General features: G+C 44.5%; 1 long non-coding RNA gene across 1 annotated transcript; it reads right to left on the minus strand.

Moving 5' to 3' along the window:
- Positions 1–2210: 2210 nt before the first annotated feature.
- Positions 2211–5173, minus strand: LOC142930945 (uncharacterized). The gene is made up of 4 exons (XR_012946944.1): positions 4729–5173; positions 4071–4243; positions 3294–3677; positions 2211–2642 (listed from the first exon to the last, which is right to left on the minus strand). It is a non-coding gene; the product is annotated as an uncharacterized LOC142930945 (long non-coding RNA).
- Between the last annotated feature and the right edge of the window lie 7588 nt (positions 5174–12761).

Genomic DNA, 12761 nt, shown 5'->3' on the forward strand with positions numbered 1-12761 from the left:
ATTGGATGTTCTGTTTGAGAGGGAGTCCAATGGCTCTTTGGGACATTCTGTCTACAGGAAGGCCACCCACACAGACTCCTATCTGAAACCTGATTCCCACCACCGTCCGGCACAGAAGAATTCCCTCATCAAAACACTACACCATAGGGCCCACTGCATCTCTGACAAACACCACCTGGCCAATGAATTAGAACATGTACACCTGGCCCTTAAGATGAATGGATATTTGGACCGTACTATCCGCAGAGTTGTTTCTCCTACCATGGAGAAACAACCCCCTGAGATTCCGATCAAAACCATCACGTTACCATACATAGCAGGCGTTACCAAAAAGGTTTCCAAAATTCTAAACAAACACAAGATCCAGGTCCGATTCAGTACAATACACAAAATACGTGATCTAATCCCATCCGTAAAGAATGTCATTCCTGACTTACAGTACCCTGGTGTCTACAAACTGAGTTGCATTTGTGGTGATTGTTATATTGGGGAAACGAAGCAACGTATCTGACCGCATTCACGAGCACAAGTCAGATTTGAAACACGATAGGACAAATTCTTCTGCCGTGGCTGATCATTGCTACCAAAGTACTCTGCAAGCCATCTGGATACCACCAAAGATTTGTCCATGAATCCATCCAGATATACAAACATAGTCGTAACTTCAACCAAGAGGATGGTTTAAAATTGAGCATTCATTGGAAGGATGTTATTAATCAAGTAAAACTTTAGCTGCTTTAGAGTTTATATTCATATCCATATCTCCGGTCTTTTACTCCCAGCCTTACACACTACCATCACTAGGAAATTTGACGTGCAACGTTTCAATCGTGCAAAATTGTCCCCCATCCCACTCTCCCCCGCCCCCCGCTGCCCCCCCCTAATCCGTTGTACATGAGTACCATGCCCAGGAGCTTCAATAATCTCCGTCCCCCAACACTCACCCCCCTCCCTACCCTGCATCCGTCCTCCCTGGCTCCTCCCCCCTTCTTACCATATATAATCGCTTGTCACAAATAGCTCTCTCTACTCACCACAGTATATTTTACTGTGGCTGTTCATCCTGATGACGGAAGCTTGTGTTGCCTCCGAAACGTCGTGATTTGATTTAGTTGTTTTCATTGTTTTTTTACTTTTTACCAACGTGACTTTATCGAAGGAACCAGAGTATACTTAACAATATTAAAACATTTAATTCCCACTCACAACCAACATCAGTGATGATAATCTGAATATGTCCTGGGCCTCTCCTAGGTCAACTCGGCCTCAAATGAGTACCTGGTGCGGTGTGTGTAAACATCGCTACTGTTGAGTCAAAGGCGACCTTCATAAACGCTGTGAAGGCAGGCTATACAGGGGATCGTTGTCGTGTATGTTTTGTGTGAGTGCGCTTACATGCCCCCTTGTGTGTGAAATTGTTGGGATCCATTATGCGCCTTCCGACAAACAAGCCAGCATCATCGGGAATCAAGGCAAGTGAAGTTAAAACTGATTTTTCTTTCTATTTACCAACATTTATTTGGTATGTTATGTATAATATAGTATTTATTACAGTATAAAATGCAAATGTTCAATATTTTGTATGAGTTTAACAATGTTTCCCTTTTAAAAACGTCTTATAAACCGTTCGACTTATGAACAGGTGATAAGTCGAGGGCTGCCCATATATTTGACAATATTAAAACATTTAATCCCCCTCACCACTTCCCCCACAACAACAGACGAACTTAATAAGAGCGCGTCCGAACCGATGCAATCTCTTGCGGATGGTTGGTGATTGGGATTTGGGGACCTCAATAATTTTTTCTGCACTGTCCATGTCACTCTGTACCATGGCTTTCATTTGTTCAGCATCGTGAGGCTTAGAGTCTGCCTTAACCGTGCTCTCGGACTCCAGGAGAGGGTTAACAGTGTCGTCTGCGTTTATAGGCAGAGACAATATGGAGCCCATGCTCGTCTCGGCTCCATTTTGGGTCGCCTCATCGACTGCCTCAATTGAAATATGAAATTCCTCAATATCCAGAGGCTTGATGTCCGCATCAATTCTGGTCTCCGACTCTGGGAGGGGGTCAGCAATTGATGCTGTCGAAGACACAGCAGTGTTCACATCTTCCACCTGAATGCTGCATTTTGTGGTGGATGTTGAGCTAGTGGCTGTAGGCATCTCCACATCCAAAATGGTTCCGGCGCTTAATGCAACAGAAGCAGAAGCCAGGAAGGCGTCAGTCCTTGGCTCAATTAAGGGGACTGCAACGGCGGCTGGAGATGGAAGGAAAGTGGCAGTGGACACCTTAGTGGCCAAAATGGGAATTGCCACTCCGGAAGAGCTGCAGCAAACTGATTCGACTGGAATTTGGCCAGGAGAAGTAAGTTGTGGAATTGAGGGAAGGTGGCAAGGTGCTGGAGCCGGGATGAAGAAGTTGTTGGGGTCCGAATCCAGCCAGCATAATTGGTAGGGGTCCATTGTCTTGGAAGGGATGTTGTAGGGGTCCAGAATAGGGAAGGTCTTGGTTGCAGGAGCCAGATGGGAGTTGATCTTGCATGCTGGTGCCTGGTGAAGTCCAGGTGGTGGAGCTGGAGCTGCACTCATCCATGGGTGCTTGAGAGCACTTTTCAGAGTTAGACGGTCATTTGGGTTCCAGCTGAAAACAAAGAGACAAGTACCGATGAGAAGATCAGCAAAATATACATACCCAAATGACACATTATAGTGATACAATAAACTTACATCCACTTGATAAAGTATCTAAGGGTTTGCAGGTATGTGAATATAGGTATGGTAAGTCCACGCTCAAAGTGTGCGTACACAACGTGTTATCGCTAAAGTAAAGTTCTTCCATTCGGGAACGGGCTTTCTGAGCGGTTCATGACAAACAACTTTATTCAGCTGCATGGCTGAGCAGTATAGGAATTCTAGGTATATGCGCGGAATAATATAATGATATAGTACGTGGTGGCGTACCCTCATCACAGTTTTTTTTCTCGCCATGGGATGACTGCAAGCTAATTTTATAGTGAAAATGTGCAAATGTGCATGGTTTTTATTTGTTTATCTCTGTAATGTGTAAACGGTAATTCCTCACTAAATGCATTTTTTCTTAATACAGAACATCTACTAGCGCGTTAAATGAGGATACAGTACTGCATTTGCCCTTTCATTCTTTACCTAGTTTCTTCTGCAGAGATATGCAAGATAGCTGTACATTGCAAAGGGGATGCATATTCCCTTGTGATATAGAAATTGACTGGAATTTTGTTACAGTTGAGGGAAACTTAAAGAGTGGGACACTCACCATAGGATGGAGCTGATGAAGTCCAGGAACAATGGGTCTCTCGTTTTCAGAAACTTCTTGAGTCGGCAACACTTAGGGGTCTCCTGCAGACATTCCTTGGTCAGTTGCCCAAAGAAGTCTGCAGTGGGTACAATCGCAAACGATGTCATGCATTAAAATATTATTAATGTGCACAAGGCTGTGATGTACAACGAAGGCTGTGATGTACAACGAAGGCTGTGAAGGACGTGGGGAAACAACCCAACTTTCACGTCATTGTGCAGCCAGACGAGTGATGTTATAACACCTAATCGCATATTAAAATTAAAATTTGCAGTACTCACTGAAATACCGAGGACCGTCTGGTGCAGCGTGCAGCATCTCAAAGGGTGGTGTTCCCACAATCTGAAAATAAACGATACATTTGCTCTTATGTCACTGGCGAGTTAAGAGGCGTTTTCTGTACGTACTTACATACATGGTGTGTATCCTATTGATTGAATTATTCATTATTGAGTAATCACTTGATTTCACGTAATATGAAGCTGTTTAAAATTGAATTTGTACTCAAAGTCAAATGAGCATTGAGGCAGTGATCATAGCCTGGCTGCAGCCCTGAGTCAGTGGTAAAACTCCATTCATACGTCACAGGTGAATATATCTCTATGACAACCAATGTCGACTTCCCTAAAAAGTAGTACTCATTTTATCAACACTGTAGGGCTGAATAAACCCCAACCAGATTTGAACCCACAATCTTTCGCTAATAAATATACAAAATTATACAATTAATGTTACCTTTGTGAGGCCAGCGATCGCCTGAATCTTGCTGCTTATTGACATCAGTCGTTTGCCGACAGATATCTCAGCTAGTATGCACCCGGCAGCCCACATGTCAATTGATGTTCCAAACGGCTGGCCCAGCAAGACTTCGGGAGCGTTGTATCCGTGCGTCCCAAAGGAATAACCGGCTGGAGAAAAATAAAAAAATACAATATTGCTTAGGTGGCCTGTAGGAGTCATAGTTTCACTAAAAGAATCCCCAATGTGTTCGCACCCTGTCCTGCATGATATGTGATAGTTTTCAAGTTTCAAGTTTTCATTTATTAGGTATAGCCCTGTGAGCCATGCGGCTCTTAAGTCGGGTGCAACCGCAACAAACAAAATATGACAGGACGTGATTTTACACGGAAGTGGACATTCCCAATGCACGGTTGTGAATTGGAGGTTCTAAGGAGTTGTGAGCATTCCCTTAATACCTCGTGTGGAGCTACCATGCACAGGCATCACTGCGTGAGCTCTTGTGATATCTGCTATATTAATTTCACATCAGCATCGTTCACGCAATTTGCATGAACGACGATATATAAAACACAAAATTATTCCAGATAACAGGATCTGTAGGAATATTTAGAAATGCGATGATGTGTATAAATGTATATAAAGTGTAACTTACGAAATTCAGATTCAAAAAAACTTCCTCCGAAGTCGGCCAATCGGATGGCTGCCGTGTGGTGATCTTTCACCAAGATGTTTTCCTGAAAAAATTAAGAAAACGGATGCATTATTTGTATTGTATTTAACCAAATGAGAGTCCATTAAGATGATTCCTGTCTGTATGGAAGAATGGCGTTCATTTTGTGCACTGTACATCTAACGTTATAAGTGTAAATGAATTATTTCTCGAGTCGGAAGCAGGGGGATCAAAAATTATCGTAAAGATGATCCAATACAACATCTTGTACTGAAGTTGGTCATGAAAACAAAACACTTATAATGGGAAGAATTGACATGGCGACTCTTCTCATCGGCGCGAACCGAGTTGTTCCGCAATTCAGGATGGTAAAAAAAGAAAAACCTGAATAATTACGTACAAGAATGAAAATAGGGTCACGGATAATTGGTGTTTCTGTGGACTCTACAGCTGCCATGGATAATGGGAGTCATAGGTAATATGATCACGGATAAGAGCTCTTCTGTATGAGGCAGCTGTGATGGGAATTCAACTGGCCACCACGTGGCAAAGAGCTACAGGTGCATGAGGCGCATACACTGCTCGATATGTTTAAAAGATCACCGTAAAGGTGCAGGCCTGCAATTATTTGCTCACCCCTCTACTTCCAGAAAGGCCTCCATCATTGAGTAGGTCGAGAGAGCTACTTAAATGGTTTTGGGATACTCGTATACACAGCCAAATGTCTCAAAAGTGGTCGGAGTACCCACACTTTACGCCACCACTTGTGACGTTGTGATGAACTGTGTTGTACTTATTTATACTTCTGGGTGTATAGAGGTGGTGGGTGGGTGGGTGGTTGGAGAGTTGGGATTTCAGAACCTGTCCACTGTTGCAATTGCCAAGCCGGGAGATCAAATTGAATTGATTCCCTCTGGGTTTAAAGTCTAGTGTGCTACCCATGACACCATGGCAGCGTCCCTTAGACCTGCTTAATTCCTCTAAAAGAAATGTAATGATAAACCCTTACCAGCTTGAGGTCCCCATGGACTACGCCGTTCTTCTTCAGGAAGGCCAGCACTTCCATCAGGGATCGGGCGTATCTCTTGACGGAGGACAGAGTAAATGCTCCGTTCGATTTCACCACGTCTAAGAGGCTGCCCGCGCTGACAACGGAAAACGCACAACACAGAGTGCAGGATGGTTAATTAAACACAGCATCAAGCACAAAGGCACCAGCACATCCACACATGCACGGCAAGTCCTAGAACACTAAAGGTGAGGTAAGACATTCGAGGTGTAACAATGCATGGAATACGTGCTGACTGCAGATAGTTGTTTTCTTTTTTGCAAACTGGTTACGAAATGGTTAATGCATCTGCTTCTTAACAATTCAGTGTAGCATAGCTAAGGATTGAGCACTGATCGAGATGAAGCAGCTGCCAAGCTTGTAGTTTTACACATCCTGTAAGTGTCACGCTTGTAATGGACTTAGTGTTCTTACTTGATGTAGTCCAACACGAGATAATGGTAATCTCCCACGACGAAGTTTTCCTCAAGCCGGATGATGCTTTCGTGTCTCAACATCTTGAGGAAGCCAGCCTCGTTATATCCTTCCGCGTCCGTGACGCTGCGTGAAGAAATACAAACACTTTTGAGAATGTCGAAAATAGGATCATCATTAAAATAGAATGCTTCATGTCGAGGTAGGCACACGTGAGTTTGTGTTGCAGGAAAACTTTTCAGTGAAGATTGTGATGCACAATCATGACTTGGTCTCTCACCTTAATGTGGAGTCAATCATCTTGAGGGCCATCTCCTTGTGGTTCCTGTGGTCCCAGCATCTGAACACCTGGCCAAATGTTCCTTCACCCAGTTTTTCCAAAACCGCATAGCGATTGTTGAGGAGATTTGTCGCCATCTGGTCAAGAGGGAGTGGTGCAGAAGAGTGCAAGCAATCAGTACAAGTGGCCGTTTTGACAGTAGTTTCCTAACTCCTCATTACTCTTTAAATTGAAATTAGTTTCAATAAAAAAATCCACATGGGGTTAACTCAACCCGGCATGCCCCTTGGGTTCATTAAATAGGTTCGACTTTTTCAGTCGCTCAAACGGTGCTGGACAATTGTTGCACCCAGTCTCTTCAAATGTAAGTAAGTACAGCCCTGCAATTGCTTGCTCATACAGCTTATGGTGAAAGGGCCTCCACGAGAAGGATCTCTATAGAGTAGTCTATCTGCTCTTTCCCCCTAATGAGACGTATTGATAGAGGTGGGAGTCGCCACACTCGACCACATCACACACGACTTGCTGCCAAACTACCACCTGTGGTGTAACATTTTCACTTCTGGGTGAACATTAAATACACCCAAGAGGAGTACATCCGTGGAGATGGAGCAATGAAATCAGCTCGTTTTTAGATACTAGATGGATTGTTGCATCAAAGGACTTGTGGGAGATGGTAAAGGCTTATCAGGCCTTCATCCACCAATGAATTGATCATGTTTGATGATAGCCTTTATTTCCTGCTTGCATACATTCAGCAAGTTCACAACATTTCTCTCCCTTATCTACTCCTCTCATATCGCTAAATAGGTATCTTAAGTTTGGATATTTTGTGAACTCTCTTTTATAGTTATTTCTTGCCTATATATCTCATTCATACTATGTCTCTTGGCTACAACTCCTTACACCTCTAAATCTTATTTGTATCTAGTTTTATCTAATTGTACGACTTAATTTTGTCCGTATCTCATATCATATCCCTACATGTCTTTGTCTTGTTTGTGTCCTAATTTCATCTCTCTGCATCACCTATGTAGGTGTGATACACACGTGATAAAGCTAAATCACAGGCATAGGTATGCAGTACAGACAGGAAAAAGAGCTTCATAGCTCACCGGATTTCTCCAGCATAAATAAAGATTCTGATATCTTTGATTTGAAGCTTTCGTTACTGCAGGAATCCATACTCTCTGGTTCTTTCGGTAAAAGTCATGTAGATAGTAAAAAAAATAATGAAAGAAATCACGACGTTTCGGTCGCAACACAAGCGGCCGTCTTCAGGTGAGAAAAATTATCTGCTGTTGTGGTTTTATATAGGCACGGGGAGGAGGAGTTTGGCTGTAGAGAGGGGGAGGGTTTGTGGTGTGCATGGACGTGTAGGGCTGTAGAAATTAGCAAGTAAATTGACTTGTAGTCATCGGACAACAAGACACACGGGTGGGTGAGTGAAAATCAGAGAAGATGGATTCAGATTGAGCAATCATTGGAAGGATGTGATCAACTACGTTATATTTTAACTGCTATGATTTTCACTCACCCACCCGTGTGTCTTGTTGTCCGATTACTGCAAGTCAATTTACTTGCTAATTTCTCCAGCCCCACCCGTCCATGCACACCACAAACCCTCCCCCTCTCCCCTGTGAACCTCTACAGCCGAACTCCTCCTCCCCCCCCCCCCCCGTGCCTAACCCCTACAGCCAAACTCCCCCCCCCCCCGTGCCTAACCCCTACAGGCAAACTCCCCCCCCCCCCGTGCCTAACCCTACAGGCAAACCCCCCCCCCCCGTGCCTAACCCTACAGCCAAACTCCCCCCCCCCCGTGCCTAACCCTACAGGCAAACTCCCCCCCCCCCCGTGCCTAACCCCTGGTAGGAACATTGGAATATTGCGCAATTGTATTACACGGACGGACACATGAATCTATTGCAGGCTGGTACACTCAGTTTACAACTTCGTTCCTACCAGTATAAAATAGATTCTTACCTTGCGTTGAGAAAAACAAAAATATCTTGAAGTTTGGAGACGCGATTCTGCTGCTCGCGGCCGTCGTGGGAGCCCAATCGCGTAGAAGTGAAGTCGCCCCGCCCACGTAATGACGCTACGCTGCCCAGCCCCTCCCCCTTCCGGCGTAGCCACGCCCCCTCCAAACTGTGGCCCCGCCCTCCCACGCCACTCTCCCAACACGGCCCCGCCCCTATGTCTCTCCCACTGTCACGGCTTCTGTACATAGACGCCCGCGTTCTGTATAAATATATTTCCCCAACTCTGTACATTTGTAAATATATACACGGAGTGAAACATTTCTGAACATCGATTTTAATGTATTTAATTCAGTGAATGCAGTGTGAACTGAAATATAGCTTTTGTGTTATGGTCGAAACGTGAGAATTTTTATTGTTTTTTATATATTTTATTATTTTATTGTTTCCCTTCAACGTGACTTTACCGAAAGAGCTAAGATTATGAAATATAGCTATTAATATGTATATCCCTGCTAACAGCGTCAGTTATATTTTAAAAATATGTAATGATAATATAACTTTTTTGCGAATGTTTTTATTATTGTGTTAGAGTTATACCAGCGATAATTGATCGAAATTATATGCGATATGAAGAAGGGCCATTTCGCAGACTATCCGTTTTCCTTTTCAGCGGTGTTAATGGCGAGTGTGTTGAGTTTTGTTTCGTGTTCGTTTTTGTTTGGCTGTTTTTGCTATAATTTCTATTTTCTGCACCGTTGTACATGTACATGTTTTCACTCTATCGCTTTTGTCATGTTGGTGACCCAGGTCTTGCGCTCTTCTCACCTGGTGAGCCTAAACGTCAAACCCAATCAACGAATCGTTCATTCTTTACACATCGATAGACACCCCTGTATCTTGTTCAACTTTTCCATACCTTAATTTTGTAACCTAATTACGATCCAAACTTGATTTGAAGCTTTCGTGACTGCAGGAATGACTCTTTGGTTCTTTCGGTAAAGTCACGTAGAAAGAAAATAAAATAAACAATAGAATGACATTTCGAGTCCTATTCGGCCGTCTGAAATGCTTTCTTTACGATATTAGGAAACCACTGGTGATATGCACTTTTAAATCTAGATTAAAAACTAACTTATAAAAAAATTGTGTTTAGTTTGTCCTTCCCCCGCATCTCCAATTAGCACGGTTGAATGCAGACGGTGCGAAATAAGTTCAACAACAACCTCCATTCGTCACTCCGTGGCGGTGACATCACCACGGTGATTATGCCAGGCGAAGTGCACTTTAAAGTGAGGCGACTGGCCGATGCACCACCTGTGCACCCAACTGTGCCCACCTACTATGTTTAGCCACCTGGCGCTTGCTCGGGTTGGTGAGCGTCGCTCCATAGCCCTCCGTTCATGCTGAAGGGCAACTGCCTCCAACTACCCAGTAGCGTCCTTCACAAGCCTCCTCCACAGAGGCCGATCTTGACACCGCTGGTACCAGTCATCGGAAAGCACACTTAGCTCTACATCCTCTTGTACCACATGATTACATCTCTTCTCGAGCCCCTGCCACGTCCATTTGGCCCCCTCTATCTGGCTAAACAAAAGCTATTTAGGCATGCGGTGGCTGTACATGCAGGCTCTATAACCCAGCCAACGCAGCCTTGCCTGCCGGAGCTCACCGATTAACTTTGTCGAGCTCTTTCAAGGATTTGTGAGGTCCTCACACAATCCAGCCTGGCTAAACCCAGGATGGATCGTAGGCATGCCAGCCTGAATGTGTCTTACTGGCGAAGATGTTCCATTGGGGGGGGGGGTCCGCTTTTCCGCAAGAATACAGGGCATGACGGTGGCCGTGAATACCCGAGGCTTCATGTGGAGCAACAGACCAGGAAGCTTCCACACAGCTTTACCCAGCCGATGAACAGATGCCACTCGACTGATTCGGAGACTTTGGTATCAAATCGGAGCTGGTCATAAGCACACTGCCCAGGTATGGAAAACTCTCCACTCTCTCGACAACTGCCCCATCACCAATCGGGAGTTGAGGGGGTGGAGTGTTTGATGGCACAAAATACCCAGCCAGGTGCTTAGTTTTGGTGGGGCTGATGGTAAGTTTATAGCACGCTCCAGGTCTAGCAGCAGCGCTTCCAACTTCTTCTAAGTGAACAGCAATCACTAGATCATCAGCATAATGATTGTGAGCAGTCAGGGACTCCAAAAGCATGAAGAAAAAAGTTCAACATTCATTACCACTCCCCACCTTAAACACCTACACACACAGCGACAAAAGACACGTTTGACAAAGTCCCTCCTGCAGGTGAGAAGGCTTAAAAACGTGAAACCAAATTTATTTTTACATCATTTCTTTGCGGTCTACTTGTCAGCACCACAACATCCATGTGGGAACAAGTCATTAAACTGGTAATGCAGGGGGTGCAGGGTTATCAAAAAAGCTTGCGCTTATGTGTGCACATGTGAGTGCTAACATCTATGTTCATGTGATTCTGTTAGAGTGCATGGGCATTGCACGTGTGAAAACTTATTATTTACACGCGCAGGACATGAGTTTCTCATTATTTGATGGAAAGTATTAAAGCTGGTTTATCACTCATTTTGCTGGTGATGCTCAATGTAGCTAGCTGTAGCTGGTATTATCAGCTGTTAATGATAATGTGAGATGATGTTGGTGACACTGGGTGTGTTTTGGGGTGTTGCCGTTGAGTCTGGGTGTTACTGGCCACACAGGGTACTTGTATCCGTGTGTTGTTAACGTCGCAGTTACAGGAGACCCTGTGTGACTCGAGCAGTTGGTATAAACTACGCGTCTTATTTGTACTCTGGTAGACTTTAGGAGTTGCTGTGAACTGTGTTGTTAGAATTTACTGGCCGAACAGATGTCGCTATCAACTCCCATGTATTGTTAGATACTCCAGTTGACTCGGTGTTGCTGTTAACTGCGTGTTGTTCGAATTCGCCAGTTGATCCTGGATGTTGCTGTTAATTGCGTTTGTTGTTGATGTCGCCTCGTATCAATGGGAGACGTTTGTTGTCCGCCCTGCACCAATGCCAGTTCACTCCCCTCCAGGACTCTCACCGCCTCTCTTTACATCTTCATTTTTTCGGCCACGCCTGCCGGAAGCCTCCCCTGCATCACGGAGAAGTGAGCAACCGCGGGTCGCACTGGGATGAAAAGTGGAACACTCCCGACCCACATGCCGGCCGCTCAATATAGGACCACAGAGCTTGAGCAATTGTTGGCACTGGTTCTGGCTATTTACCCCGCTTGTCTGTGTATTTTCATGCCTCCACGCGAAAACTGCATGTGTTACAAATTCTACCACGTTTATAGATGGAATTTTCATGCAAGATGCTAAATACATGCAGAATATTATTATTTTTAAGATGTGGAGGGACACACACACATGGAAATGCAAGCATCAGGATTTGAGGACACAGATAGTGACCAGTGAATAAATTAAGAGAACAGCCGCCATTGAGTGATGTGACCGTAGCAGCTGTGCCAGGCTAGGTGCATTTTGAGATTATGGAACACAAAGTCACCCACATGGAGATATGCAGACATGTGCTTGGCACAGAGGCACATGAAAACGAATGGTTCTTCAGAAATATTATCTGGCGGGCTACAAAAAGTTAGCGATGTAATATCACGTGCCACGCGTACATGTTACGTCACATGACTTATTTACGTCATAATGTCAGCTATGTGACAGCTAATCACCATAGTTTGTCTCCAACTCTCATCCCTATCTCTTGTATATCACTTTTCATCTCACTAACCTGTATCTACAGGTTTCCACAGTTGATTCAGGTTTGGTTTGTGCGATTTCACGTATATGCGACTTACCTATTTCTCCACAAAATTCGCTACATGTCTTTTGAACTCACTCTATATGCCACTTTGCGGTCAGATGTGACACAACATTGCATGTGTACGTATATACTACTCGGCAGGACGCTGTCTTGTGCGGTTTTACTTTGTGTGCCCTTTTTTTTGGAACGTATCCACCGCATAAAGTGAGGGAAACCTGTATTTATACCTCGGCAGGCCACTACAAAAGCCTTCACGGGCCAGATGTGCCAGTGGGAGAACCCTGTGTGATGACATGTGCTATAACGCATCGGTGACACACCGACACGCACGGTAACAATGCTACAGGGGGGCACGTGAAGACACAAGCAGACACGAAGTACCACTGACACAAAGCAACACTGTTGACACCGTTGACACTGAGACACACAAAGGCAAGCAGATGCATGTG

Source organism: Petromyzon marinus, chromosome 46, assembly GCF_048934315.1.
Source record: "Petromyzon marinus isolate PM22_M1 ecotype Great Lakes invasive population chromosome 46, UKy_Petmar_22M1.pri1.0, whole genome shotgun sequence".
Lineage (NCBI taxonomy): Eukaryota > Metazoa > Chordata > Hyperoartia > Petromyzontiformes > Petromyzontidae > Petromyzon > Petromyzon marinus.